This window comes from Myiozetetes cayanensis, unplaced genomic scaffold (assembly GCF_022539395.1).
Source record: "Myiozetetes cayanensis isolate MyiCay16 unplaced genomic scaffold, myiCay2020 scf20-37, whole genome shotgun sequence".
Lineage (NCBI taxonomy): Eukaryota > Metazoa > Chordata > Aves > Passeriformes > Tyrannidae > Myiozetetes > Myiozetetes cayanensis.
Window position 1 is genome coordinate 15,427,936 of NW_026087412.1, and position 26,034 is coordinate 15,453,969.

General features: G+C 54.6%; 1 protein-coding gene across 1 annotated transcript in view; it reads left to right on the forward strand.

Moving 5' to 3' along the window:
* Positions 1 to 7,859: 7,859 nt before the first annotated feature.
* LOC126641184 (ankyrin repeat and fibronectin type-III domain-containing protein 1-like) overlaps positions 7,860 to 26,034 on the forward strand; it is a 185,859-nt gene continuing 167,684 nt past the window's right edge. Inside the window, exon 1 of the mRNA XM_050317609.1 lies at positions 7,860 to 7,976. The gene's annotated coding sequence lies outside the window, so the exon portion shown is untranslated. The remainder of the gene's footprint in view (positions 7,977 to 26,034) is intronic.

A 26,034-nucleotide genomic window follows, 5' to 3' on the forward strand; every position in this document is an offset into this window, starting at 1 on the left:
CAGAGGGTGGTTGGCACTGAACAGGCTCCCCAGGGCAGTGGGCACAGCCCCAAGGCTGCCAGAGCTCCAGGAGGGTTTGGCTGATCCTCTGGGGCACAGGGTGGGACTCTTGGGGGTGGGTCTGTGCAGGGCTGAGGGTTGGACTGGATGATCCTTGTGGGTCCCTTCCAGCTCAGCACATTCTGTGATTTCGTGGTTCTGTGACTCTGTGTGATTCTGTGTGGGATTCTGTCACTCTGTGGTTCTGTGTGCTTGTTAAGGAAACCCTTTAACAACACCTGTAGGTCTGACCGTGGTGGTGGGGAGGAGGTTGTGGGAGGAGGCTGCTCCTCCTCACGGATGCTCTGGCTGTGGATGCAGCAGCCACATCGATTGAGTCCCATGTCTCTCCCAGCCTGGAGACTGCTCACTCCATATTGATTATCATTTTTTTCCTGAAGGCAGATGAAGTTTGCTGGGCTCTAATTGCAAGAATTATTCTCCTTTCCGTTTTCTGAAATCCTTGATCATGTTAATGAGTTTTCCAATTTTTGCTTCGGGTTTTACCAGGGTTGGTCTTTAGGGGGAAAAGAGCAACTGGTGAGTGCTGAGCTGTGTCTGTTCCAGGCTGGTTGACAATGTGGGGATTACACATGTCCCAGTTTGTCCCACTGGATGGAAGTGGCAGAATTTGGGGGGTTTGCTTACCCCTTTTGATTTGAAAGAACCATAGAATCACAGAATATCCCAAGTTGGAGGGGACTCACAGGGATCTTCGAGTCCAACTCCTGGCCCTGCACAGGAAAACCCTAAAATCCCACCATGTGCCTGAGATCATTGTCCAAAGGCTTCTTGAGCTCTGGCAGCCTTGGGGCCGTGACCACTGGGGATCAAATGAGCTTTGGGTGGATCTCCAGCAGTAGGGGAACAGAACCAAGGTGACCATGTATGGGTATGTTAGGGCAGAAGCAGCAGCTCTTGCCCCTAAAACAGCCCTGCCAGCTCCAAAACTCCCCAAATTATTCTGTCTTTGTTTCTCTTTTTGCTCACTGTTGATGTTTTGTACTTTCTCCAGTCCTTTTGAACTCAACAAACTATTTTTAGGAGGTATCAACCAATTTTCTCTCTCTTTTTTTTTTTTTTTTTTTTCCACTTAGCGAGCTCCTGTGACTCCTTCAGCTGCCTGTGCTGCTGGCTGCTTTTTCCTGCCCTTATCTCTTCCCTGCAAGCCTGAGCCAGGTTTCTGTGCAGCCATCAGGGAGCAGACACCAGGGCTGGCAGTGCTTTGGGAGGTAATTGTCCCCGTGTGTGCTGGGATTTAACTGCACAGTGCCGCGTGCGGGGGAAACCTTTTGAAGTGGGATGAAATGGAGGAAATAACTTGGCAATTTCCATCGATCTGGGGGGTTAAAAAGGGAATTGGATTTCACATGCACATCCCACGCTGCTCCCAAAAGGGACAGATGCTGAGGAGCTGCTGCAGGTGGGTGACTGGCTCAGCCCTGGTGTCTCTGTGGTGGTGGCTGTGGCTGCCTCTGCAGTGCCAAACAGACTGGATTTGGTTCCACTTCTGCCTTTTGGGTGCTTCTCTGGGAAGGTGAATTTTCATAGAACCCCAGGAGGGACACACAGGGATCATCGAGTCCAGCTCCTGACCCTGCAGAGACACCCCAGCAATCCCACCCTGTTGCTCAGAGCGTTGTCCAAACCCTCCTGCAGCTCTGGCAGCCTTGGGGCTGTGCCCACTGCCCTGGGGAGCCTGTTCAGTGCCAACCACCCTCTAGGGGAAGAACCTTTTGCTGAGATCCAACCTGAGCCTGCCCTGACACAGCTCCAGCCATTCCCTGGGGGCTGTCCCTGGCACCCCCAGAGCAGAGATTGGAGCTGCCCCTCCACTGCCCCTCGTGAGGAAGCTGCAGACCCTGGTGAGGTCTGACCTCAGTCTCCTTCAGCTGCCACTCCAGCCATGGCTTCCCCTTGAGAGCCCTGACCATTTTTGTAGCTCAAGGCTCTCCCTGTGTAATTCTGTGCTGTTCCCAAGAGCTCCAACTTGGGCAGCACATCTGGATTTGCTGCTGGAATGAGAATAATTGTGCTAAATGAGTTGTAGTGCAGTGATACTCCAGGCAAATGAGTAAATTGATGCGGTTGGCTTATGGCAGGTACCGGCACAGCAATGTGTGTGTAATGCAATAGAGCTGCCAATTACAGCAAAGTGCCTGGTTAGGCTGAAATTATAGAGTCTCTCACATCCTCTGAGCTTTATTACAGCTGTAGCACTTCCTGGAGGGCCTCACAGCTCTGCCAGTAAGTGTGTGTCCTCCCAGGGCTGTGCTCTTCCCAGGAGTCGGCTCCAGAAGTCGCAGGCCGTGTTTCTCCAGGGCTTTGGGCACCAGGAAGGACCTATGATGGGTTGTGTCACTGTGGGCTCATGTTTGCACAGAGCACAAGCACGTTTAAAGTCATGATGAAATGATTTGATGAATTTCTGGTGGAATTGTTAAGGTTGGAAAAGCCCTCCAGGATCATTGAGTCCAACTGTTACCCCAGCACTGCCAAGCCCACCACTAACCCTTGTCCCTTCACAGGGAAGAATTCTTTCCCAGCATCCCATCTAACCCTGCCCTCTGGCAGTGGGAAGCCATTCCCCCTTGTCCTGTCAATCCAGGCCCTCGTCCCAAGTCCCTCTCCAGCTCTTCTGGAGCCCCTTTAGGCCCTGGAAGGTCTCCCTGGAGCCTTCTCTTCTCCACCCCCAGCTCTCCCAGCTTGTATCCATAGCAGAGGGGCTTCAGCCCTTGGAGCATCTCCATGGCCTCCTCTGGATTCATTCCAGTGTCTCTTGGGCATCTATTTCTTAAATCAGTTCATACTTGCATTTAACATGTTTCTTTGCGTGCACTTGGTGATAATTGGTTTTGAACATCCTGTGAAATAATGTATTCCAATTTTATTTTTATAGCTATCCCACAACATTTGATGGCTCCCTGGTATGCTGGGTTAACTGGCAGAGAAAAGTAGGGCCCCAGTCACTGGTATTTAAAACAGGGTGGAAGAAGTTTATTTCCTAAACCCCAAGAATTAGTGCTTAGAACTTAAAAAAAATGGTGATTGTCAAAATTCTTCATTATTGGCTCCACGTGAGGTTTGACAGGGAGCTGTCTGACATCAGTAGCCAATTTTCAACAGTTTGGTAAAGTCCTGGTCCCTCCCCAGCTGGCACTAAGAGAAGGCTCATGAGAAATCCACCTGTCCTGAGGGCACAGATGTTCTTGGGGGAGTAGGAAGCTTCCTCTCACCCAGTTTTGGGGATCTCAGCAGGTATTTTTTTTTCTCATGAGGAAGGACTCTGACAACAGCAGATGGGAACTGGGTTACCAGGACCCACACACTCCTTCCCCCACCGTGAAATGCCCCCTTTGGCCACAGGACATCCTGGGATGAGTCGGCAGCAGTGCCTTCTGCTCCAGGCTCGGGTCCTGATGAACTGCCCAGGCCCTGCCTCCTCCTTTGAGCAGTCTGGCTGCTTTTCTAGACTGTTCTGCTGTTGTCACTGCTTTAATGTCCCAGCTGCTGTCCAGGACTGCACTTATGCATCCTGCTGGACTCTGTCCTCTGCATTGCTGGAATTCCTCAGTGGCTGCTCTCCAGGTATCAGCCAGCCTGGGAAAGGGCCATGTGGAAAGGGAGCCTTAAACCAGCCAAGGTTTTGGTTGTAGATGGGGGGTGGCTGCTCCTGGTATGGCTTAACTCTGTCTGACCTGCTTCCCCCAAACACAGGAGGTTGGGTGCTGGTGAGCATCCCCTGTGCTGTGCTGGGTGAGGGGTGAGCTGCTGGAAGCACAGCTGAAGGAGGAGCAGGATGGGCTGAAGGAGGAGCAGGATGGGCTGAAGGAGGAACGGGATGGGCTCTGCCTTAGCTGCTGAGTGGCTCTTAGGGATGCAGCTCCCCAGAAGAGCCAAGGTTGGAGAGCGGCTTTGTTTAACTGGTGTTGAGTGGTCTGGATGTGGAGTGAAACTGGAGCCCTGGAGAAACAGGGCTGGAGTCCTCTGGCACTGTAGGAGCAGATGGAGAAACTGTGAGCTCCAAAGAACCCCCTTTTCCTCCTTCCCTGCTTCTGCCTATCCATGCTTAGGAAGTGTAATCGGAGTAAGAGCTGCTTGGGGAAGCCACAGAGATGTAACTAGGCCTGGTTTGCCCACCCCAGGCTCAGGAGCACAGTGACTGGGGGCTGTGACGATTCTCTGGGGATGGTGCAAGGGCCACCTTCCAGGGCTGACTGGCTTGTCCTGCCATGCTGACTGGGCACAGGACCTGGCAGAGATGCTTTCCAGTTCACACCTGGGGTGTCTGACTTGCTGTGAGGTAGCTGTGATGATTTCAGCCTGGAAAATCATCGTGGTTGTTTGCAAGCTGGGCCTGGTGCCGGTTCCCACATCTGCGATGGCTTCACTGTGTTTGGAGGGTTTTGAAATGGAGAATGTTGGTCTCCAGGGCCTGAACCGGTGGATGTACAGGAATGTGTGAGATGGACCCAGACAACCAGGCTGTGTTTGACTTGTGGGGTATTTTCCTCCTCCCAAGTGCTGCAGCCAGAGGTGTGAGATGCCTGTGCCAGTGTCTCGGTGCTGTGTGCGGCCGTGCTCCACATCCCCTGGCTCACAGTCCCAGCACCCTACTGCTGCTGATTTCTGCTTTAATGTCTCCTCCATAGCTTCTCTTAAAAATCAGTTTATGTCTCCTGCAAATTAAGCTACTGTTTCATTTCTAAAGCCTTTCACTGCCCTGATAAGTGGAAGTGGGAAGCTGTCGCATCGCTGAGTACGCGGCTGCGAACCCCGGCACAGCAGCTTGTTAATGTGAAATTAGAGAGGGCTCAGCAATATCTCAGCAGATTGCCTCTGCTGCTTAGTAAGAGACACCGAGCTCCTCTGGGAGCCAGCTGGTGTGACAACACTGCCTGAAGGGCTGACCAGCCATTCCTTGAGCAATGAAGGGCCTGAGGGCCCTGAGGGCTTGGGGAAAGGAGACAGTCCTTCCCTTGCCCTAAGCCACCGGAGGAAAAGCAGAGGCTAAAACTCAGAGGAGAGATGTGTAAGCTTGTGCTGTGTCTGCCCCAGTGCTGCTTGCGCTTCCAGCCAGATGGGTCCCAGTCAGCCTGATCCAGGGGAGGCTCTGGGGCAGTAATCCCCTCTGGAGTATCACTTTCTGGGCACAGATGGGAGTGTTTATGGAGTTGTCTGAGCTTTCAGGCATTACCTTCAATCCCACCGCCCCCAGTTTATCCAGACGTGGGATTTTATGAAGGCAGAGGTTCCTCCTGTTTGTTTTCCAAGTGTCATCATTGTTGGGCTGATGGATTAAGCTTTGCAGCCTCGCTGGAGGCCTGACTCCCTGCCAAGAGCTGTGTCTCCTGCCTACTGCAGAAATGTGGGGTGTCCCTGGCCATAGGGTTGTCCCTGGCCATAGGGTTGTCCCCCATGCAGCTGGAGTGCTGGGAATGCTGGCTTGCTCCTTGGATTTTGTATCCATCAGTCTGTCTAATCCTCCTGCTGGTTTTTCTACAGTCTTCCAAATCGCTCTTTTGTCCCCAAACAATTCTGCTTTGCAAATGCCAGAGGAGCATCCCTGGGGCAGCATCGCTGCTCCTCTGCCCTCCCATCAGGTGGTGGGAGTAAAAGGAGAAGAGGGGGATTCAAATTAACTGCACTCATCTTCTCCACTCCTCCCTCTGCCCTGTCCAGCCCCTCTCCTGTTGCCTTGGCATGGCTCAGGAGCAGATAACATCACCTGTGCCAGATAACCCTGCCGTCCTCCTCCCCAGGTGTGTGTATGCCTCATCCCAGCCGCCTCCGGGAGGGCTGGCGTTGTGCCTTTTCCCATAGCAGGGAAACAAGAGTTTGTCCCCTTATGCCTCCCTTTCTCTGATCTCCCCCTCGGCTGCTTCCCACTGCCTCCTGCCAGCCCCCTCCGCTCTCCCCCGGCTCCTCTGACCTGCTTTGACGTGTTGCATTTCACGGCACCCGGTAACGGGGAGCCGATGGGAGATAAGAGGGGTGACCGTGTTCCCGGCTCCCGCTGCGCCGCAGGGAGCCAGCCAGCGGATGCTCTGCCCTCTCCACAAGCCCCGCGATTTTGGGAAGTGCCCCGGACCCCTCCCCGGCAGCGGTGGAGCCCAGCGGAGGGAGAAGGTGGGAGACAAGGCGGGTGGCTGTGCGGAGCAGCGCGTAAACAGCTTTAATTCGCCCAGCTGTGAGAGAGGAGCGAGGCTTAGCTCTGCCGTCCCCGTGTGTGACCGGCAGGGAGAACGTGCCGGGGGACCGTGGGGAGGTGCCGGCAGGGTCCCCCGTGGCCGTGGGGCCCCCCCGGAGCATCGCCAGCCCCCCCTTTGTGTGCGGGGCCGCGCGGGTTGGCTCCGTGTGCCGGGATGGATGTCCGTGCCCGCAGCGGGAGCAAACAAATTACCCCCCCGAACAGCGCGGGCGGGCACGGGCACAGGGACGGGGACGGGGACGGTGGCTCTGCGGGTCAGAAGCAGCCGGCGGGGGTGGCCGTGGGGCTGTGGGGTTGTGCTCCGCGGGGCGCACCAGGCTGCTCAGGCATTTAATTCCGAGCGAGAAGCTGAACCGGAGCCTAGGGGAAAAGGAAGGAAAGGGAAGGAGGCAGGGAAGCGGGGCTGGGTTTTCGGCAGTGGGTGGCCATCCCTCGTGGTGAGCAGGCTGCTTGGAGGGGATGGATCTAAGCAGGGAGACATCAATGAGTGGGGGGTTGTTTATTTTTTAACATGGCATCCACACCGGAGGGATAAAAGGACGTGCAGGTAGCTTGGGGCTCTGCCATCTGAGTTAGCACCAGTTTTCCTTGTTGCCTCTCTTGGCATGGCTGTGAGTCGCCGTCAGACACCCCTTCCCTGGATATGCTTCACTGACTTCATCTGGCTCTGCTCCGTGGGGCTGGAGCGAGATTTGGGTGTTTTTTTTTCTGAAGCCCTTGTTTTTCCTCCGCCCAGCTGGCGTCAGGCACTGAGGATGCAGAGACAAGTGCTCCTGACTCGGGGAGGGCTGGCAGGAGGATTTCCCTTCGGGTTCGCAGCATCCCCCTGTCTGCTGTCTGCTGTGGAAAGGCTTTGTGCTGGAGTGTGGGGAGTAGAGCCCGCAGGTGACCTCTAACTGGATCAACCTCGCTTGCTTTGAATGTCTGTCCCTCTCCTGGCACTCAGGTGTTTGGTGACAGGCTGGAAAATCATGGTAGGTAGGTGCTGCTGGAGGCTGAGGGTGCCTTCTGATTTGGAAAACAGGGAGGGAGGAAACCTGGTGGACTCTGAATAGCCTCAGGAAGAGCAAGAGGGGATCCTTCGCAGGAGGAGCAGCCAAGGATCCTCTCCACCTCGTAGTCACACGCAGTAGGAACGGACCCTTTGGAAATTCATCTGAACAGCTGATTTCTTGGGGTTTCTCGTTGCCTCCAATCAAACAGCATCTCCTCCCTCATCCGAGGGCCACCACAGCCACCTTGGGCCACCGCCCCAGAGGGCAGTGGGAGCTCACAGACCTGTGCCAGCACTCCCAAGGGATCCTTTCCAGCGGGCACTCTTCATTTTCCCCCCTTCTGCTCAACCCAGCTCTGCAGCATCGCACTGAAAACGCGCGGAGCCGCCGGCCACTCTGAGCTGCCACCTGCGGCTGCTTCTGGGGGCCAGGACTCGGTACCCTCTGAATCCAAGGCATCGCTGTGGAGCAGCTGTGGACTGCCCGAGGAATTCCTGGCTGAACTCCTGCTGCCTCGTGCTGCGTCCCCGTGGCTCGCTCCCCGTTGGTGCGGCGGGCTGAGGGGGCTCGGGGGGTGTAGCATGCGTGAGGGCTCGGGGGCACACGGGAGCCATGGCTTCGTTCGGGAAGCTGACGGAGTACTTCAGCCTGAGGAAGTCGAGGCCGGAGCTGCGCTCCAGGCGCTGGGGCCGGCGCAGCGGGAGCTGTTGCTGTAGTGTCGTGGAGTGCAGGTACGGCCGTGACCCGCCTGTCCCGGTGTGTGCCCGGGGGCTGCGTGGTGGGAGGTGCAAGCCTTGGTGCTTTGCTTCCCATTTGACCTCTCCTGGGGCTGTGGAGGGGGCTGGGAGCAAGCCAAGGGCTCTGGAATCATCACCCCTTCCTGCCTGGGGCTCCCAAGCGGCTCATTGCTGCAGGGTGTCTCCTTCAGACTCTGTGACCTGGCATCCCTGCCCAGGGCACGTCCCGGGTGTCAGTGTCACATCTCAGGTGTCTGCTGGGTGACCACGTGCAGCTGTACCCCCCTCTGCCTGGTGATCTCTTGTGTCGTGCTGCTGCGTCTCCACATTAGAAGAGTGAGGTTATTGCACCAGAATCGCCCTTCCCTCCCTCTGCCCTGTGCAAAATCCTCAGCTGCACCTTCTCAGGTGAAGTTGAATCTGTGTGTATGAGGTGGAGGTGGAGCCTCCTGCCATATAGAAGGGGTGTGGAGGGTCTGGGTTGTGCTCAGGGACAGGATGCAGTGGCTTGGGGGGGCTCAGACAGACACATGGTTCACTGTCAGCTTGTTTGGGTTATGGATTGAGGAGGGGATCACTCTGGGGATGGGGAGCACTGGGCTGACTGGAAATCCCCTGGGATGGTGCTGCCGTTGGAGTGCTCAGGGCCATGGTGTGTGTGGGGTGCACACGGCCTTGTTTCACGTGTAAACGCAGTTGCTGCAATTAAGAAAATTACTCTGTGCCTGGGTGGCTTCTCCTTGGGTGTTACGAGCAGCCTGTAGGACTCAGCTATCACTTGGTGCTGCTCTGGGCTTTTCCCTCTCCGTGTGGGCTCAGCCTGAGCCGTGTGCGTCCCCAAACCCTCCTGCTGACCTATACACGGTGCTTCTGGAGGGGTGTGGGTCTGTGTAGAGACACACAGGGCGAAAAATAGCACCAGGGTATCCATTCATCTCGTCCCCGGTTGTTGAGTACTTTGTACTCTGGAAAGGCTATTAAAGTATCTAAAGATTAAAAAGAAGTTGGAGCCCCTCCTGCTTCTGTCTGTGCTGCTGCTGAGACAGTGGGACGTGCTGAGGCGTTGCTGTCTCCCCTGTTCCCTGGGTGCTGAGGGAGAGTCGCCTCTTCCCCGCTCGCTCGTTTCTCCGGAAACGCAGAAACATTCGGGGCTGAGCCAGGAGCTTTGTTCTGCTCCTTTTCGCCTTTGTGGACAGAAACCCCGGTTTGAAATCCTGGTTTCTGTCCTGAGGTTTTCGCTGTGCTGGTGCAGAGCTGGTGTGAGGAAGGTGGGTTCTCTGGGTGCAGCCGAGCACGGCAAGTCCCTGGGGTTTGCTGGTGTGCAGCCGAGCGTGTGCCCTGTCTCCAGCCCGAGGGAGATGAGGAGGTGCTCCCAGGGCTCCACAGCCTGTCAGTCCCCCATGCACAGGGTGCTACAGTCCTGAACCTTGGGTTTTGGGGAGAGTTGGGTGGTTTCCTACATAGTGGGAGATGTCATGGTGCTTTCTGAGCTCTGGGATATGAGCTAAGAAGTGGTTTTGCTGGCATGTAAATTTTCCAAATTTACCATGGTACCAAATTTTCTTGGGCATATACTGGCTATGGATGTGGGGCTCTGAGCAGCCTTCTAGTGGAGGGTCTCAGGCATGTGATGTGACTCTTGGGGATGGTCCTGAGCAGGGCCAGGGGTTTGACTTGATGATCCTTGTGGGTCCCTTTCAGCTCGGCTGATTCTGTGATTCCCCGTTCCTGCCTGTCAGGAAGATGGAACGAGATGGGCTTGAAGGTCCCCTCCAACCCAAACCATCTGTGTCTGAGTTCTCCCCTCATGCAGGAATGTGGCTCAGTGTGCATCAGCCGTGACCATGGGTCCGCTGCCTCTCGGAGCTCAGCTCCCAGTGGGGCTGGAGGATGAGCTTCCCCCAGCCGCTGTTTCTCCCTGTTCCTGGGTGCTCTGGTGCAGCCAGCCTCGAGCTGCAGCCCTGTTTTGTCTCCTGGGCTGTGCAGGTGCTCCAGGGCAGTTTCTCCAGGCTGGATCTGTGTGTGTGGACAGTGTTCCTGGTGCCCCTGCCTTCCCCAGGGACAGGGTTCAAGTGCCCCCGTGGATACCAAGCCCATTCCCTTCGTTGCTCACGGTTGATTGTGGAAGTAAAACGAAGTGTTGATTGAAGTGTGGGATGCTTTGAAATCAGTGTCACTTTTCACCCCAGCTACTTGAGCTTCTGCTTGGTTTTCTGCCCCCCTAAATGTCTTTACATTGAGAAGCCCCAGGAAATCTTCACGGCTGTGATCCAAAAGCCAACACAAGGCAGCTGCTGCCATGGCCGACCCTCTCCTTGCTCTAGATGGTGCTTTTTCCAGCTCTGTTGAGCAACTTTCTGCTTTTGTTTCATTTCTTCACTCCGATGTGGGCAAATTAAGCATGGAAATAAGATGCTCAGCTCTGATGTTTCCATGTGCACGGATGCACCAGAGATCCTGCACCCCAGGCTCGGCAGGGAGATGTCCAACAGCCCTGCCCTGGTCTGGCTTCGGGGCAGCTGGGCTCCCACTGCCCTTCCCAAAGCTGTGTGATCCCCTGGGACCCCAGGGAACAGACGTAGGCAGGTGCTCACTGGAGAGAGTGCACTGACTGCAGTTATTAAATTCTAAATATAGTGGTCCCACGCATTCTCATAGGACCTAAGTAGAATCAGCAGGTGTGCAGTTATGGTTTTAAATAATCCTGCATTTTTAAACGACGCCTCCAGATAAAGCAGCGCGAGCGAGGTGGGGTAAGTCTGCTGGGCTGGAGAGTTTGTGGGTAGGGGAGGAGCCCAGCAAGAGCATCACCTCATTCAGGTGCTTCTGGGCAATCAGGCTGCCTTCGGTGTTCCCTCCTGCTCTGCCCCCACCCGTGGCCCAGAGCTGTGTTGGGATTTGTGTTGTCTCAGCTGGAGGCTCTCCAGCCTGAGCCGTGCCCGCTGTGCCCGGCAGGAGGGCAGATACTCTGCTCTGGAGCTGTGGCACAGCAGCCTGGTGTCTTAAATCAAGAGAACACTTGGTCCCAGGGCTGGGAGGCCCCAGGGGTGACAGGGTGTGACAGCATGTCCCCATCCTGGGGCAGGGACTGGCAGTGTGAGTAAACACCCCAGCCGAGCCGAGCCGAGCCGAGCCCAGGAGAGCAGGTGATTTATTTGCAGTAACTTTTGTCCATCCAGCAGGAGCAGCGATGGATGAACCACAAAGTGCAGCTGAAAGACTCCGGAGCTTCGTGTGGGATGAGGGGCTGGAGCATGGCAGGGATAGGGAGGTTTCTCTGCAGGTGCCAGTGGGGGAACCGTGGGGGGCTGGGGGAGGCTGCTGAGGTTTGGGGGGTTGCTCTTTGTGTTACCTCACTGTGCCAGCCTCGAGGTGCTCATGCCCAGCTGTGTGTTGGTAGGAAGGGCAGACAGGATCTGCTCTAGCACAGAGGAGAAATGAAAGGAAAAGGCAGGTTATATGAAATAGCTCTTCTCTTAGTGAGTTATTTATAAATTGAAGGGTCTGGACAATTGATTTTGGGTTCCTGCAGCTTTTGAAAGTGGATCAGAACATCATGGAAAGCTGTTATGCTGTACATGAGCTGAGAGGACAGCCCTGCTCTGCTCTGCGTGTGCTAGGGAGGCTCCAGGACAAGCTGAAATTTTTGGGAGTGGGCTGGCACCTTCCCTGGCTGCTGTTTTCAGCCAGGGAGCTGGGCTGGCAGAGCCCTGGGCTGGGATCCTGGGTGCCTGCAGTGATTCTGGGAGGATGGGGGTCTGCTGTCATCTGACAGAGTTCACAGGTTTGGGAGAATTTCTCAAGGACACCCTTGAAATTGGTCTCAACCTGGATGCAGTGAGGGCAACCAGAACTCCCTGAGAACACCAGTCCTATCACCCAAATGGTGACCTGCAACAGTAACCAATTAATTAAAAAAAACCAAACCAATTAAAAATCATTAGAAAATCATAAGTCCTGTCCGGGTGTGGCTTTTGAGAAGCATTTTCTCCTCTAGGCAGGAACTCAGGGGCTAATTTGGTGGCTTCCTCTGTTGGCCCAGGACTATTCTGGGATAGATCCACTCACCTAGCTTCAGGATGTCGATGCCTGTTCCCTCTTTGAGACCTGCCACCTCTCCCCTCCTCTGTGCTCCCCAGAGCCCCACTGAGTCCCCACAGACCCACAGCGGGGCTTTGATGTACTCCCCTTGGGATCACTGCCTCGTTAGGGAAAAGGAGATCTTTAGGATGGAGGAAGAGAAGGAAGAGACTTGGGCCTGGGTTTGGATCCTGCATCCTCCTGGGGGAGACCTTCAGCCTTGGAGGCAGCAGAGCTGATGAGCCCTGAAAAACTGGGGGATAAAGATTCTGTGTCCTCAGTGGGCTCCAGGGGAGGAGTTTTTCCCTGGCTTGGGGTGAGCTTGGTGAAACCCATGGAAACTCAGTTTGGGAAACAAAGATGAGAGGGGGTTGGCTCATGCTGAGCAGGGAGCAGACAGGCGAGGTGGAACCTTTAGGGTTCCACTGCCTTTTTTTCTCAGCACCCAAGTTGGAGGTTGGTGTTAATTAACAATGAATTAAATTATGTAAGAATTAGATGAGATAAAAATTTTAACTTGCCTGGCCTGTTTTTGCCCATGCCATTTGATAATCTCCAGCTGAAGGAACCCAGCTGGGTCCTGGTGTCCCTGGTGCTGTCAGGGTCAGAGCCTCTCCCAAGGAGCTGCTCTATATAGTGGGGAGCTGTTGCCTCCCCTCCCGTGGGGATGTTTTCCACACTTGATATCCTGATCCATGTTCCTTGCTGTGTAGTTTGATGGGCTTTGGGGTGGAGAGAGGTAGTGGGGAATGTTTCCCTGGCAGGATTGTGTTTAGCTGTTTTTGGATGCCTTAAAATATCTCCTCAGCTCTGGCAGCACGTCTGGGTTCAAGCACATGGCCGTGATGGGGGAGAGGGGACTGGCAAGTTTTGGGGCTGGAAAAGTGCACTGAAGGAGCAGATCCTGTGTGAGCTGCACCCAGCATGAGGCAGGCAAAGGTGGCAGGTAGAGATGCTCAAAGGGGCTTCTCTGAGGGTCTCTCCTACATGGCTGAGAGTTTGCCTGACTTCTCCCACTTGGTTTTTGGCACATTTTGAACAAAACCTTTCTGCTCCCAAATGACACATCCATATGGAAAGATACCTGCATTTTGAAGGAGAAAACAAGGAAGGAACTTGGGAGTGTTTTGGGTTAAGTGAGAAGTTTCCACCTGAAATTAGTCAATAAGGTGTTTGCAGCACTTGTATTCCAAACTGCCTGCTGAGGTGCCAGCAGGAAAACCTGTGTGGGGGCATGGACTCCCATTTTTTGCTGTAACAGATCATTGTAACCTGTTAAAAAAATCGATGTCCATCGCTACTGCATGGAAGTGGTCTGTGCTGGTGCTGGAAATAGATCCCAATCTAGTGACTCAGTTCATGGGCTGCCTCACAGAGGTGCTGAGCACCCATTAATCCTGTTAACCGGAACAGGCAGTGAACACTCAGCACTTGCACAGCTTGGCTGGGCAAGAACATGAGAAAGAGCTTTAGGAGCTGAAATCTTCAGCCTCGTTCAGCTGGAGAGACTCGGGGTTGGGAGCACCGTGCTGGGTCTGGGGGGTTGGGGGGCCTTGGGCTGGGTGGGAGTGTCCTCAGGGGCAGCTCCTGTGCTCCTGGGTGAGGCTTGTTTGAAATGATGCTCCAAAGTCAGGAGCCCCTCTGCTCTGGAGCCGGTCTGGGAGAGCTGGGGGTGTCCAACCTGGAGAAGAGAAGGCTCCAGGGAGACCTGAGAGCCCCTTGCAGTGCCTAAAGGGGGGTTATAAAAAGAAGGAAAATGAATTTTTACACAGGCAGACAGTGACAGGATGAGGGAGAATGGTTTTAAACTAAAAGAGGGGAGATTTAGATTAGATGGGAAGAAATCCTTCCCTGTGAGGGTGGGCAGGCCCTGGCACAGGTTGCCCAGAGAAGCTGTGGCTGCCCCATCCCTGGAAGTGTCCAAGGCCAGGTTGGACGGGGCTTGGAGCACCCTGGTCTAGTGGAAGGTGTCCCTGCCCATGGTAGGGAGTGGAAGAAGATGGTCTTTAAGGTCCATTCCAACCCAAACCATTCCTGACTGTGCTCTGTCCCACCTGCCCTGGTGTCCCAGTGCTGAGTGGTTGTGCCCGTTGGGGTCACCGGTGACTTTCATCAGTTGAATTTCACAGCTGTCCCCTTCACCCTCTGAGCCAGTGGTCCATGATGAGCTGCAGGACCAAGCCCTCCTCCCCTCTGCTCTGTGCCAGCCTTTCCCCAGGCTGTGTGTGCCACGTCCCTGGTGTCTCACAGCCGTGACAAGCTGTCAGACGTGAGTGGTTCTGTTTTGTGAGCAGAGTGGCAGTGCCACGGGAGGAAATGACATTTGGCTTTGTTTCTTGATTGAGCTGCCTGGGTTCTGTATATTAAACCTAAAGAGGCTTTTTAGCTTTGTTCTCCCCTGTTGTTTGCAGCACCAGGGCTGGAAACTGTCAGGAAGGGGCTTGGGGAGCAGCAGGGAGAAGAAATCCATCTCTCCATCAAACCTGTCCTTGCAGGAGGCCTCTCCACCAACCTGTGATTCATCCTGGTTCTCTGTGGAGGTTTCTGTGCACTGGGGGACACCTGGGTGCATTCCCAGTTCCAGCACCCAGTGACCTGCAGGTCTCAGCACTGCAGAGCTCCTGGTGTTGCAGTGGGGTGCTGGCTCCACACCCTCAGGGCAGGGGGAAGAGATGTGGACAGAACCAGGTGTGCTCTGGGCCCCTTGATGTTCCTCAGAAACCTGCTCCCGTGGCTGTATGTTTAATATCTGTCCCATGAAAGTGCATGCATTTCTGGGGCTTGGAGCTGGCTGGGAAAACTCTTTGGATCGGACAGACTGGAAAAGCACATCTGAGCTCTCCGTGTCACCCTTTGGGGCCATGTTGCATCTAAAGCCAAGGGATGTGGTTCATGCCCAGTGTTGTCCCTTTCTGCCTGGCTTTGGCCTCTTTTGAAAGTCAGTTTTTGGGCTGGGAGGTGAGGCTGGGGGCTGCCTGATTTCCACACAAGCTGCAGGAAATCTTTGCCTGGATTAGGCAGAAAAAGCTGAACGGTCATCCTTTGTTTTTGAATGGTGCTTGGATGGGGTAGTGGGAGGAAGGGTAAATGATACTGGCATTAAGGGGAATTACATACGTGGTGGGACTGCAGGAGACATCTCCTCCAGCAGAAAGCTTGGCCTGTGAGTCACAGTTGCTCGAAAGACTGTTTGATTCCTGATTCCCCCACTGTTTGGGCTCTGAGTCACAGCTGGGTGGGGGCGCAGGTAGGAAACAGAAGCACCAGCCACCACCAGCAGCGGGATTTGCGCACGGAGAGGGGGAAGGAAGTGACTCCAGACAGCAGATGGGAATGTTAACAGCTTCTAATAAAAGTGGTGGCTGGCAAGGGTAAGCTTTTTGAATGGGGGTTGTCCCTGTGTGCCCTTCTCTGCCTGCTCCTGCCTGTGCTGGGCATTCCTGGGCGTGTGGGGACATTGAGCAACCTCTGGCGTGCGTGGGGACGCCCGGAGGTCTCCGAGGTGTGTGGGGACACTGGACAGCCCCAGGGGTGGTGGGGACACTGGGTGGTCCCTGAAATGTTCAGGGACACTGGGCAGTCCCATGTGTGGGGCTGAGCTGGCTCAGCAGAGCTGGGGAGGAAGGGGAGAGGGGCTGCATTGACAAAAGAGACTCTCCCTAGACCCAGGAAGAGGCATTTCAAAGAGGAAAGAAAAAAAGGACACTGCTGTTGGGAATATTTCAAATGGAAAAACTAGAATACTTCATTTAATAATTAAAAAGGTTTTTTTCCACAAAAATTCTGTGTTTTCTCCTCTGGGAATACTTGACAATTATACAAATTAATGCAAAATATTTTTAGTTTGCATTTTTTTGATGGGAGAGAATGCAGGAGGGAATAAGCAGCTCCTCCTGGCTCACTGGCTGTAACGGGCACTTTGGCGTGGGGGGAGCAGAGCAGAGCCCCAACCCTCATCTCCCACCTGAGGCAGCCCCTGGTGTGGGTACAGCTGCCTGGAGCATCCATGTGCTCCCACAGATGTTTGGAAACCACTGCAACTGGTATTTGTGCCTGCTGGCTGCTCCTGACCCTGCTGCCTGCCCTGTGTGCAGAATTTGTGTGGCTGTCCCTGTTACATCTGTTTTTTGGCTGCAAATCCATGTTTGTGGAAAAGCTGGGAAGCTTCAGTGCATTTTTATGTTGCTTTAAAGGACAAATTGATAAAATGTATCACCGAATCAAAGCCTAATTTGGGTTGGAAGGGTCCTTAGATCTCATCTCCTTCCAACCCCTGCCATAGGCAGGGACACCTCCCACTATCCCAGGTTGTTCCAAGCCCCATCCAACCTGGCCTTGGACGCTTCCAGGGATGTGGCAGCCACAACCACTTCACTGGGAGAGTGGGATCTTATTCCAGCTGAGCATTTTAGGGGTTGTTTTTCCTCCAGCAGGGTTGTGCATCCTGCAGCAGGGCTGTGCTTCCCCTGGCAGAACCTGTCCCTGCCCTCCTCTGAGAGAGCTGAGCTGAGGCTGCTCACAGAAGTGGCCGAGTCCCCATCCCTGGAGTGTTCAAAGGACGTGTGGATGCGGCCCCTGAGGACGAGGTTTAGTGGTGAACACGGGGGTGGTGCTGGTTGATGGTTGGGTTGGATGATCTCACAGGTCCTCTTCAGCCTTGCTGATGCTCTGACTTTGCAGACAGCCCGGCAGCTGAAGCTGTGCCCGGGCTCTGGCTCAGAAATGAAATGTTTTGGGGCTTTGCTTCCTTGCATCCCACGGCTGGACCTCCAGCCCCGGGGATTGGTTCCTTGCCCTCAGTGCTGAAGTTCAGTGAGGGGCTGGCTGGGACCAGACCTGAGCCTGCCCTCGAGGAAACCTTTCCCCAAGTGCTCCTGCCTGGCCCCTGTGGCTGCCTTGGGCAGGGCTGGACTTCCTCTGTGCTGTTTTGTGCCTGTTTGCTCCTGTTCTTTCCCTCACAAGACAGATAAAATCCATTAACCCAGCTATGAGCAGCTGTTGGAGGGGTCCTTGCTGGAGCTCAGCTCCCAGCTCTTCACAGCTCCCACTACTCCTGCACTGAAAGCCATTTTTTTAAGGGATTTTACTGTGTTGTGTTGAGAGCATAAAAATGTGTCTTGTTGAATGGGCTTGTCCCTCTGACCCTGGTGGTGACCTCCCTGTTGTGCTGCAAAGGAAAATGAAAATCAGCCCGAGGTTCTGGATGAAAGGTGGTGCCCAGGAGGGTTAAAAACAACAACATGGCTATGATTATAAATCTGTTTTTTGACCAAAACATATGAAATAATTATTTCTGCCAGGGGTTAGTAGTCAGAGACGGATCAGCTCTGCCACTGTTTGCCTCCAGTGCTGGAAAACTTGGTCACGCTGCAGAAATTATAGGATTTAAAGCAAGCTGAGCTGCTCTGACAGCTGTCTGGAGTGTCTTTCTGTGCTGGAGCACGTCGAGTTCAGGCCTGAAGCCTCTGCCCCGTGGTTGTCAGGAGCAGCAGTGTCCTGTCCAAGATGATCTCAGCGGCTTTTTGTCTCCTCTGTCGTGTGACTCGGATTTTGAAGCACCAGGGGAGACCAGCCCCGTGTCATGGGACTGGGAACGGGACCAGGAGCTGGGGGGCAGCAGTGCAGGAGCATCACAGCTCCAGTGCTGGAGGAGGCTGCAGTGCTGGACCCCTTCACATCCTCCCTGAAAGGTGTTTGCAAGTATGCAGGAGGCAGGTTTGTATTTATCTTGTACATTAGCCAGCCTTTTAAATTGGAGCCGGCATGTTTGTCATCCATGTTACTTGTGCTTCATTGGCTTTTGTCCCCAAAATTTCTCCAGGCTGACAGGAGGTGTATAAAGCCCAGAAAAGAAGAACCAGCAGCCAGGGCACAACGTCTGTGGTTGTGTCTCGTGAGCGTGGGGAGAGGGAGGTGTGTGCTGTGCCCCAGCCTTGGCAGGTCACAGAACGCCTTCTCCTCTCTGCTTTCCCTCCCTTTGCCTCCCATCAGTGTGTGGTCACTGGCAGTGTGGCACTGGGCACTTTGTCATTTACAGCAAGGAGCTGTGCTCCTGCACTGCTCTGGTCTGCTCTGGGTCAGTGTCTCTGCCCTGATTTAGTGTCAGTTGTGCAGTGGCTGCGTCCCGACCACGCCCCAACCACGCTTTGCTGTCCCTCTCCTGCCTCAGAGCTGGCCACGTTTCCAAGTCACTGGTGTGTCCCTGGGGGTTGAATCCTGCTCGTGAGCTGACTCTCAGTGTGCAAGACCTTTGGCTTGTGAGCCTCTTTATGCCTCTCAAACACCCTCCTTCCTAAGGCAGGGAGTGCAGCCTCAGCGCTCTTCCTTCCACAGAGGTGTTGTGTTCCCTGCAGAGCACCCTGGATGCCTTTGGCCATCCCCTCTGCATCACCTGGATGGCAGAGCCTGCCTACGAGCACAGGGACCCTGGACATTCACCACGGTGTCCCTGAGGATGCAGGTCACGCTCTGGAGCTGCCGGGAGGGAGGATGCTCGTCTGCTCCGCCGCCGCGCCGGGACTCGCGTGTTCACCTTCTTCTGCCCTCCTTCCCATTTATCACAGGGAGCTCTGTGAGCAGGATAAATGCTCAGCTCCATGGATGTTCCTGCTTCTTTTCCTGCCCTGGGGACTTTCTGCCTTTTTACTGTGGAGGTGCAGGTCCAGCTGGGCTGGGCTCTGCCAGAGCCCCGAGAGCCCGGTCCTTGCTTCCCTCGTGTGAACGGTGTGTGATCAGTGCAGCAGAAGGGCAGGGGGTGCACAGGGCTCCTCTCACCTGTGGGATGGGGAGGGGATGGTCTGGTGGTGCCACAGGGACAGAACATGACAGAGAGGGCAGGGTTACCGCCAGTGAGGGACCCCTGGAGTGCTCCTGGGCTGGGGAGTGGGCAGAGCTCCAGGCTGGCTGGGGGTGTGGTTCACTGCCTGCAACAGAGCTGGAAAAATAGGTTCTTTTAACAAAGAAACCAACATACTTGGAATGAACAAACAGCAGTGTCTGGCCCCCAGCATATTTCCTTATCCCTCTTTAACAACTGGATTTCAGTGACTGGTGAAACGGAGGCGTCACTGTAAAACACAGCCACGGTGCCTGGTCTGGGCCAGCTGATGGGAAGGGTTTGTTCTTTTCACCCCTGGGGGTGGCTCTGCCTCTTGCCCAGCTTGGACCCTGGGATGGTGTCAGTAGTGCTGGGGGTGAGCAGCAGTAGCAGCTCTTTCTTTACCTGGTGGGTGAGAGGCTGTTGCCCACCCGAGTGCTCGGTGCTCTTCAGGGCAGCTTCTGCCACAAGAAGGACTCTTGGCCCTTTCCTGGGAAATTTGGAACTTGTGCCCAGCCCAGCAGGGTGGCACTGGGAGCAGAGCTGGGCCTCGGGGCACAGCAGCTTGTAGGAGTCAGTGGTGCTGAATCCTCCTCCAAGTGGCTCTGGAACATTTTGCTGAGGCTGCCCTCAGCACGTGGGGTGTGTGACCTCCTCTCCTGCACCTCCCCCAGCCCCTGGAGCCTGGCTCATCCCTCTGAGTCAAAGTACATTTGCAGGGACAGGAGCAATTATTCCCTGGATGCCGGCAGTGTTTTGTTCAGCGCTCCGGCTGGAGAGATGCTCTGCAAGCCAGAGAGGTGGCAGGAGAAGAAGCTTTTGCAAACCAGCTGGTGAAAATCATGGTATTTACCAGCTCACAGCTGAGCCTGGGAAGGTATTTTTATAGCTTCACAGAGCCATTTTTTTCTTTTCTGAACTTGCATGCTGAATGCTGTTTTAGATTTTGTTTTGCTTTGAAACTGTCTCCCAGCCAGATGAAAGATGCTCTGTTTCAGCTCTCGTCCTCCGCTCCTCACACATACACCGGGCACCCAGAAGGGAAGGTTTTCTTGTTTGGGTGGCTTTTGAATGGGAAAAGCAAGGGAAAGATGTCTCAGTGATTTTCTTTGGATTTGCAGTCCATGGGGTCAATCCACAGGAAACAGTGCCAGTGACTCACAGGTTTGCTCACAGCTGATAAGGTTTGCAGAGCAAAATCAAAGGGTGATTTGGAGAGGTAAGGATGCCCTCTGAAAGCTCCACTCTTCCAAAATCCTTGGCCTTTGGTTTCCAAGGCTACTCTGTGTCTTACCCAGTTGATCTCTTCCTCTCAGACTCATTCTCTGGGCTTCCCCACTGCTGTGTGACCCCCTTAAAATTAACTCCCTGCCCTCCATGGGGTCTTGCCACTGCTTTGGGTGTTGGACCCTACTGAACCCTATCCAAAGGCACTGTCACTGCTGCCTTGTGCTTCTGTCCAAGAGAAGCTTCTGAGGCACCTTCAGCCTCCTCTGCTTCCCTTCTCCTCCCACTGCTGCCTTTTGCTGTGGAGCCCCTCTGCAGCAACCAGCTGCAGGCAGATGCTGGCTGCTCTGATGGGGATGGAGAGCTCCTGGCTCAGATCCCTGCTAACCCCACAGCTCACAGCCCCCCCGAGGCAGAGCTCTCACTGGTGAGCACTGTGCACTCCTGCGCTGCCAGAGGCTCAGCTGTGCCTGGCTCTGGGCTCTGGGAGCTGGGCTGGCCTGGCCCCAGCCCAGCCTGGTGGGGTGTCCCGGCTGCTTCCTGTGGGAGCAGGTTCTGCCTCTCCCCTGGGCATGGAAAGTGGGGGGATGTACCCTAGGGATGGCAGTGCAAGATGAACCCCCTGCCATGGAGCTGAGCATTGCAGGGAAACCTCGTGGAATCACAGCATGGTTTGGGTGGGAAGGTGTGATGACCCACCCTGAAGGGGATCCTTCCCCCAAAAGGTGGGTTGTCACAAAATGGACCTTAAAACCCATCTCATTCCAACCCCCTGCCATGGGCAGGGACACCTTCCACCAGCCCAGGTTGCTCCAAGCCCCGTCCAACCTGGCCTTGGACACTTCCCAAGTGCCCCAGGGATGGGGCAGCCACAGCTTCTCTGGGCAACCTGTGCCAGGGCCTCCCCACCCTCACAGACAGGAATTCCTTCCCAATATCCCATCCAACCCTGCCCTCTGGCAGTGGAAAGCCATTCCCTGTGTCCTGTCCCTCCATCCCTTGTCCCCAGTCCCTCTCCAGCTCTCCTGGAGCCCCTTTAGGCCCTGGCAGGGGCTCTCAGGTCTCCCTGGAGCCTTCTCTTCTCCAGGTGAACCCCCCCAGCTCTCCCAGCCTGGCTCCAGAGCAGAGGGGCTCCAGCCCTTGGAGCACCTTCCTGGCCTCCTCTGGACTCTTTCCAGCAGCTCCACATTTGTCTCTTGCTGAGGACCCCAGACCTGGATGCAGCACTCCTGCCCTGGCTCTTTAGCATCCTTGTTGGCCCTTCAGGACTGTGAGCACTTTGGGACCTGTGTTCTCCCTGTCACCTTGTGCCCATCGGGGTCTCCACAGGCTGTTTCAGGGAGTGGATGTGGGTGTTGTGCTCATTTTTTTTCCATCTGTGGAAAACAGCCATTTGTTTTAGTAAGAGGCTGTACAGGAGGTCCTCACCGTCTTCCCCCTTCTTCCAGAGGGGGCTGTGGTGGGTAATGGCTCCTCCTGGCTTGTAGCATCTCCCATTTCTCTGAATCCAGCTGGAACCCTTGCTGAGTTTTTAAGGTCAGGTTGCTAAGTTACACCTGCTTGGAGGAGCGGGCTGAGCAGCTGTTACAGGCAGGAGAAGATGTGGGAGCAGTGTCCCTCTGCAATAACCAGGCTCTCTGACCCCTCTCCCTGCCATCCTCCCTCAGCCCGGGCTCATGTCCATACCCCATTCAGCTGTTCCACCCCAAACCTTTAGCTTTATCAGCTTCCTTCACTCAGCAGATTTAGTGAACTGAGGGTGTAGAGGAGCCATCCTGTGGGATGCTGTGTGGGGCTGCATGAGGAGGAGCAACACTTTGGCTCCTCTGTCCATATGCTTTTTTTAATTCTTATTTGCCACTGGGGGCTGTGAGATCTTTGGGACATGGAAGGCTGGGAGGAGCTGGATTTGGGCAGTGGGTGCTTGGGTTTGTCTAAAGATGCTGGGACTGGGTGCTGTTGCAGAATGAGGGCTTCCCTCTTCCCAAGAATCAGACATCTCTGGAGGGTCACCATCCTCGGGCATTTCCAGGAGATGTGCAGGAGGTTTTCTTGCTCAGTTCCCAGGAAAATCATGTAAATCGGGGAGGCTTATTGGGTTTTTGGGAGGCTTTTTGGATTGTGAGAATGGTGCATTTAGGGTTCTTTTTCCCCTCTTACTGCTTTTCCCCTCTGTTGTGCTGCTGGATTTCTTCTGGGGCTGTGTTGTGACTCCTCCATCCTTCCCAGGCAAGCTGCAGACTGCATGGATTGGGCTGGGAAGTGCCCTCCAGAGAGCAGCTTCTCCCACACAGAAACAAGCTGGGAGTGTGTGCAGTTTGCTTCCAGCTCACAGGAGAGATGCAGGATCTGGCTTTCCCTGTCTTAACTTGCATTAACCTTTTCTCTATCCTTGCCTTTATCTCAGCCCTTCCCCTCTCTTTCCCTGGGGCTGGAGAAGCCACCCAGTGAGGACAGGGAAGGCAGTGGAAGCAGGGAAGGCACTGGACACACCACAGCTCTGGAGATGTGTTCTGTTTTCTTTCCACCTTTTTTTTTGGCCCAGTGGCTCTTTGTGGCAGCCTGGGTGCTTTCAGCAGAGCCTGGGGAAGCGGTGCTGGCTGCCTAGTTAGGGATAAGGAGATCTTTAGGATGGGGGAAGAGGAGGGTGAGATTTGTGCCTGGGTTTGAATCCTGCATCCTCCTCCTGGGGAGACCTGCAACCTTGGAGGCAGCAGAGCTGATGAGCCCTGAAAACTTGGGGGGTAAAGATCCTCAGAGGACTCCAGGAGAGGAGCTTCTCCCTGGCTTGAGGGTGACCTGTGGCTGTCCCCAGGGCTGGTGACAGGGGTCTGGCCCTGGTGATGGTCCCACATTCCCCTCTCTGGCTGTGGACTGGGAAGTGATGGAGCTGTCACTGGGCTGCTGCCTGAGCTCTCACACGCAGACAGAAGGATTTTTCCACCCTTGTCATGACTTGATTATGTGCTCTCCTCCCTACCCAAATGCTGAACAGCAGCTAAATATAGGCTGTAGCGGTGTTGATTATGGCTCTTCTAATCGAGCTTTACACTCCAACAGGGATCTCTCCTAATGGGATGTGGCATCCTTGAGAGCACTCAGCTGGGGAGCCTGCTTGGGAAGCAGATGTAGACACAATGTGACTTCCCAGTGGGATCAGGTCCTGCTGACAGTTGCTGCTGGAGCTGTGCACAGGGTCCAGGTTTTGTCTGGGATAGGGTTAATTTTGTTCCCAGAAGCTGGTCCAGGGCTGTGCTTGGAATTCAGGATGAGAACAGTGTTGGTGACACACTGATGGTCCAGTTGTTGCTGGGAGGTGCTCACTCTAAGTCAAGGATTTTCCATTTCCCATGCTCTGCCAGCGAGGAGGTGACAAGAACAGGGAGGGATGATGGCCAGAACAGCTGATCCAAACTGGCCAGAGGGATATTCCAGATCATGGAACATCATGTCCAGTACAGAAACTGGGGAGGTTGGCTGGGCTTTTTGGGTGGTGAGGGGCTGTGCTGTCATCACTTGTCTCTCTGGGATTTTAATCCTCTCGCTCTTTTCTTATCTCCATTTTCATTACAGTTACTCTTATAGTAATTAAATTTTACTGTATTTCAATTATTAAACTGTTCTTATCTCAAGCTATGGGTTTTACCTTTTTTCTGATCCTCCTCCCCATCCCACTGGGGAGGTTGTGATGAGCAAGGGGCTGTGTGGAACGGGCTCAGTCACAACACACAGGGTGGTAGATTCACAAAGCCTGAGTGTGTTTGGGAATTCGAGTTCAGATTTCAGATCTAAGCAGCTTTCTGGTTGTTTTGCTTTTCCTGATAAAATAAATCACTGCCTGCAGATATACAACTTAAAATCGCTCCTCTAACAGAGCGAATTCTTCTGTTTTCCCCGCTGTGTGACTCGTGTGAGTGGCCCTGTGGGCACAAAAGGATGGAGCACTAAAATGTTCATGAGGTTCTGCAGGTGATGGAGCTGTACACAGGTATCCTGGGATTTGCATGCAAGAAAAAAGGAATGTTTTGAACTCGTTTATGCAGCACAGCAACGTGTTAAGCTCCATTCCCGTTGCCTTGTGCCAGTGAAATGTGTTACAATGAGAGGTACAAATGTTCTGCTGGAATAGAAACGGCTCAGGATGCTAATTCTGGCTTTGCATCTCCTGGTGCAGCTCATTTCCATGCTGATCCCAGTGAAGTGTGGGGCTTGGGGTGGGTAGGATGGTGCTGAGCACCTGGCACAGCTGTGGCAGTGCCTCTCCAGGACTGGGGCAGTGCTGTCCCTGTCCCATTCCCAGAGCTCTCTGTGCAGCTTCACCTGGCAATTAGGAGAGACTGTGATTAACAAAATTCTGATCCTGAGGCTGAAATGTGCTCCCCATCCCTGCTCAGGGGACACGTTCAGGGCTGGCAGTGGGTGCTGTGGCTGAGGGTGGCTCCTGCCCTCAGAGGTGTCACTGCTCACCTCTGGGTGACATCACACACCAACACTGGTGGGAGCTGCTGCCAGTCTGCAACAGGAGTGAAAAACAGCACAGTGACAGGCGGGCACTGAGGGTCGGGAGCTCTGGCACCACACACTGTGCCTGCCTGACCTGCAGCACTGGAGAGTGAATTAGGATGAAATTTAGTGCTGGAACACGCAGGGAGAGAGAGGGGCTGCCCTGCAGTCTGCACTGGGAGCTCAGCTGTGCATGATCACAAGGCTAGAGCCAGGCTGGGAGAGCTGGGGGGGGTTCACCTGGAGAAGAGAAGGCTCCAGGGAGACCTGAGAGCCCCTGCCAGGGCCTAAAGAGGCTCCAGGAGAGCTGGAGAGGGACTGGAGACAAGGCATGGAGGGACAGCACACAGGGAATGGCTTCCCACTGCCAGAGGGCAGGGTTAGATGGGATATGGGGAAGGAATTGTTGGCTGTGAGGGTGGGGAGGCCCTGGCACAGGGTGCCCAGAGAAGCTGTGGCTGCCCCTGGATCCCTGGAAGTGTCCAAGGCCAGGTTGGATGGGGTTTGGAGCAACCTGGGCTAGTGGAAGGTGTCAATGCCTGTGGCAAAGGGGGAACTGGATGAGCTTTAAGGTCCCTCCCAGTCCAAACCATCCTGGGAGTCTGTAATACCCCAAGGGAGGTGGAGGATGCTGAGTCCAAGATAGAGGGAGGGTGGTGAGTGGTGTGGAAACATCCATGGGGAATGAAAGCTCATTTTGTGAGAGGAGACTGAAAGAGCTTGCCTTAATCAGCCTTGAAAAATGCAGGCAGAAAGGGGCTGGGACTTCATTATAATGGAAATTAATCATGGGAGCAAACACCAGAGAGGGGGGATAATTATTTAAGCTAAAGGTTAATATTGGCACAAGAACAAATGAGCATAAACCATCAAAGAATTGAATTTCAGATGGAAATTTGAAGGATCTGCACCATTCAGCGTGAGATTTGCCCATGGCAGGGGGTTGGAGTGAGATGATCTCTAAGGCCCCTTCCAACCCAAACCATTCTGTGGTTCTGTGATTTGGGAACAGCCCCCTTGGGGTGTGCTGGGGGGCTCATTTGGGCTCAGCTGTGGGTTCTGTGACAGCAGGGGACAGGGGACAGCCTTGGGGTGACCCTAGCCTGTACCCTCAGTGCAGGGCAATTCTCACACACCTCCTCACCCCACGGCAGTTCTGGGCTCTGCTCCTTTTTATCACATTTATGGGGTCCTTGCAGCATGACCTGGGCCAGGGTCAGACCTGAGGAGGGCACCTGAGGTCCATCCCTCGGGGGAGGCTCTGGGGTGAAGCAGGAGAAGGGGTACCCTCCCCCAGTGCAGGGCTTGGCTCACTCTGGGGTTTTGGAGGAGGTGGTGACACATGACCACACTGCCAGCACATGGATGTGTGTCCTGGTCACCCCTGCAGATTTGGAGACTCCATCATCAACCTCAAGTGAGTTT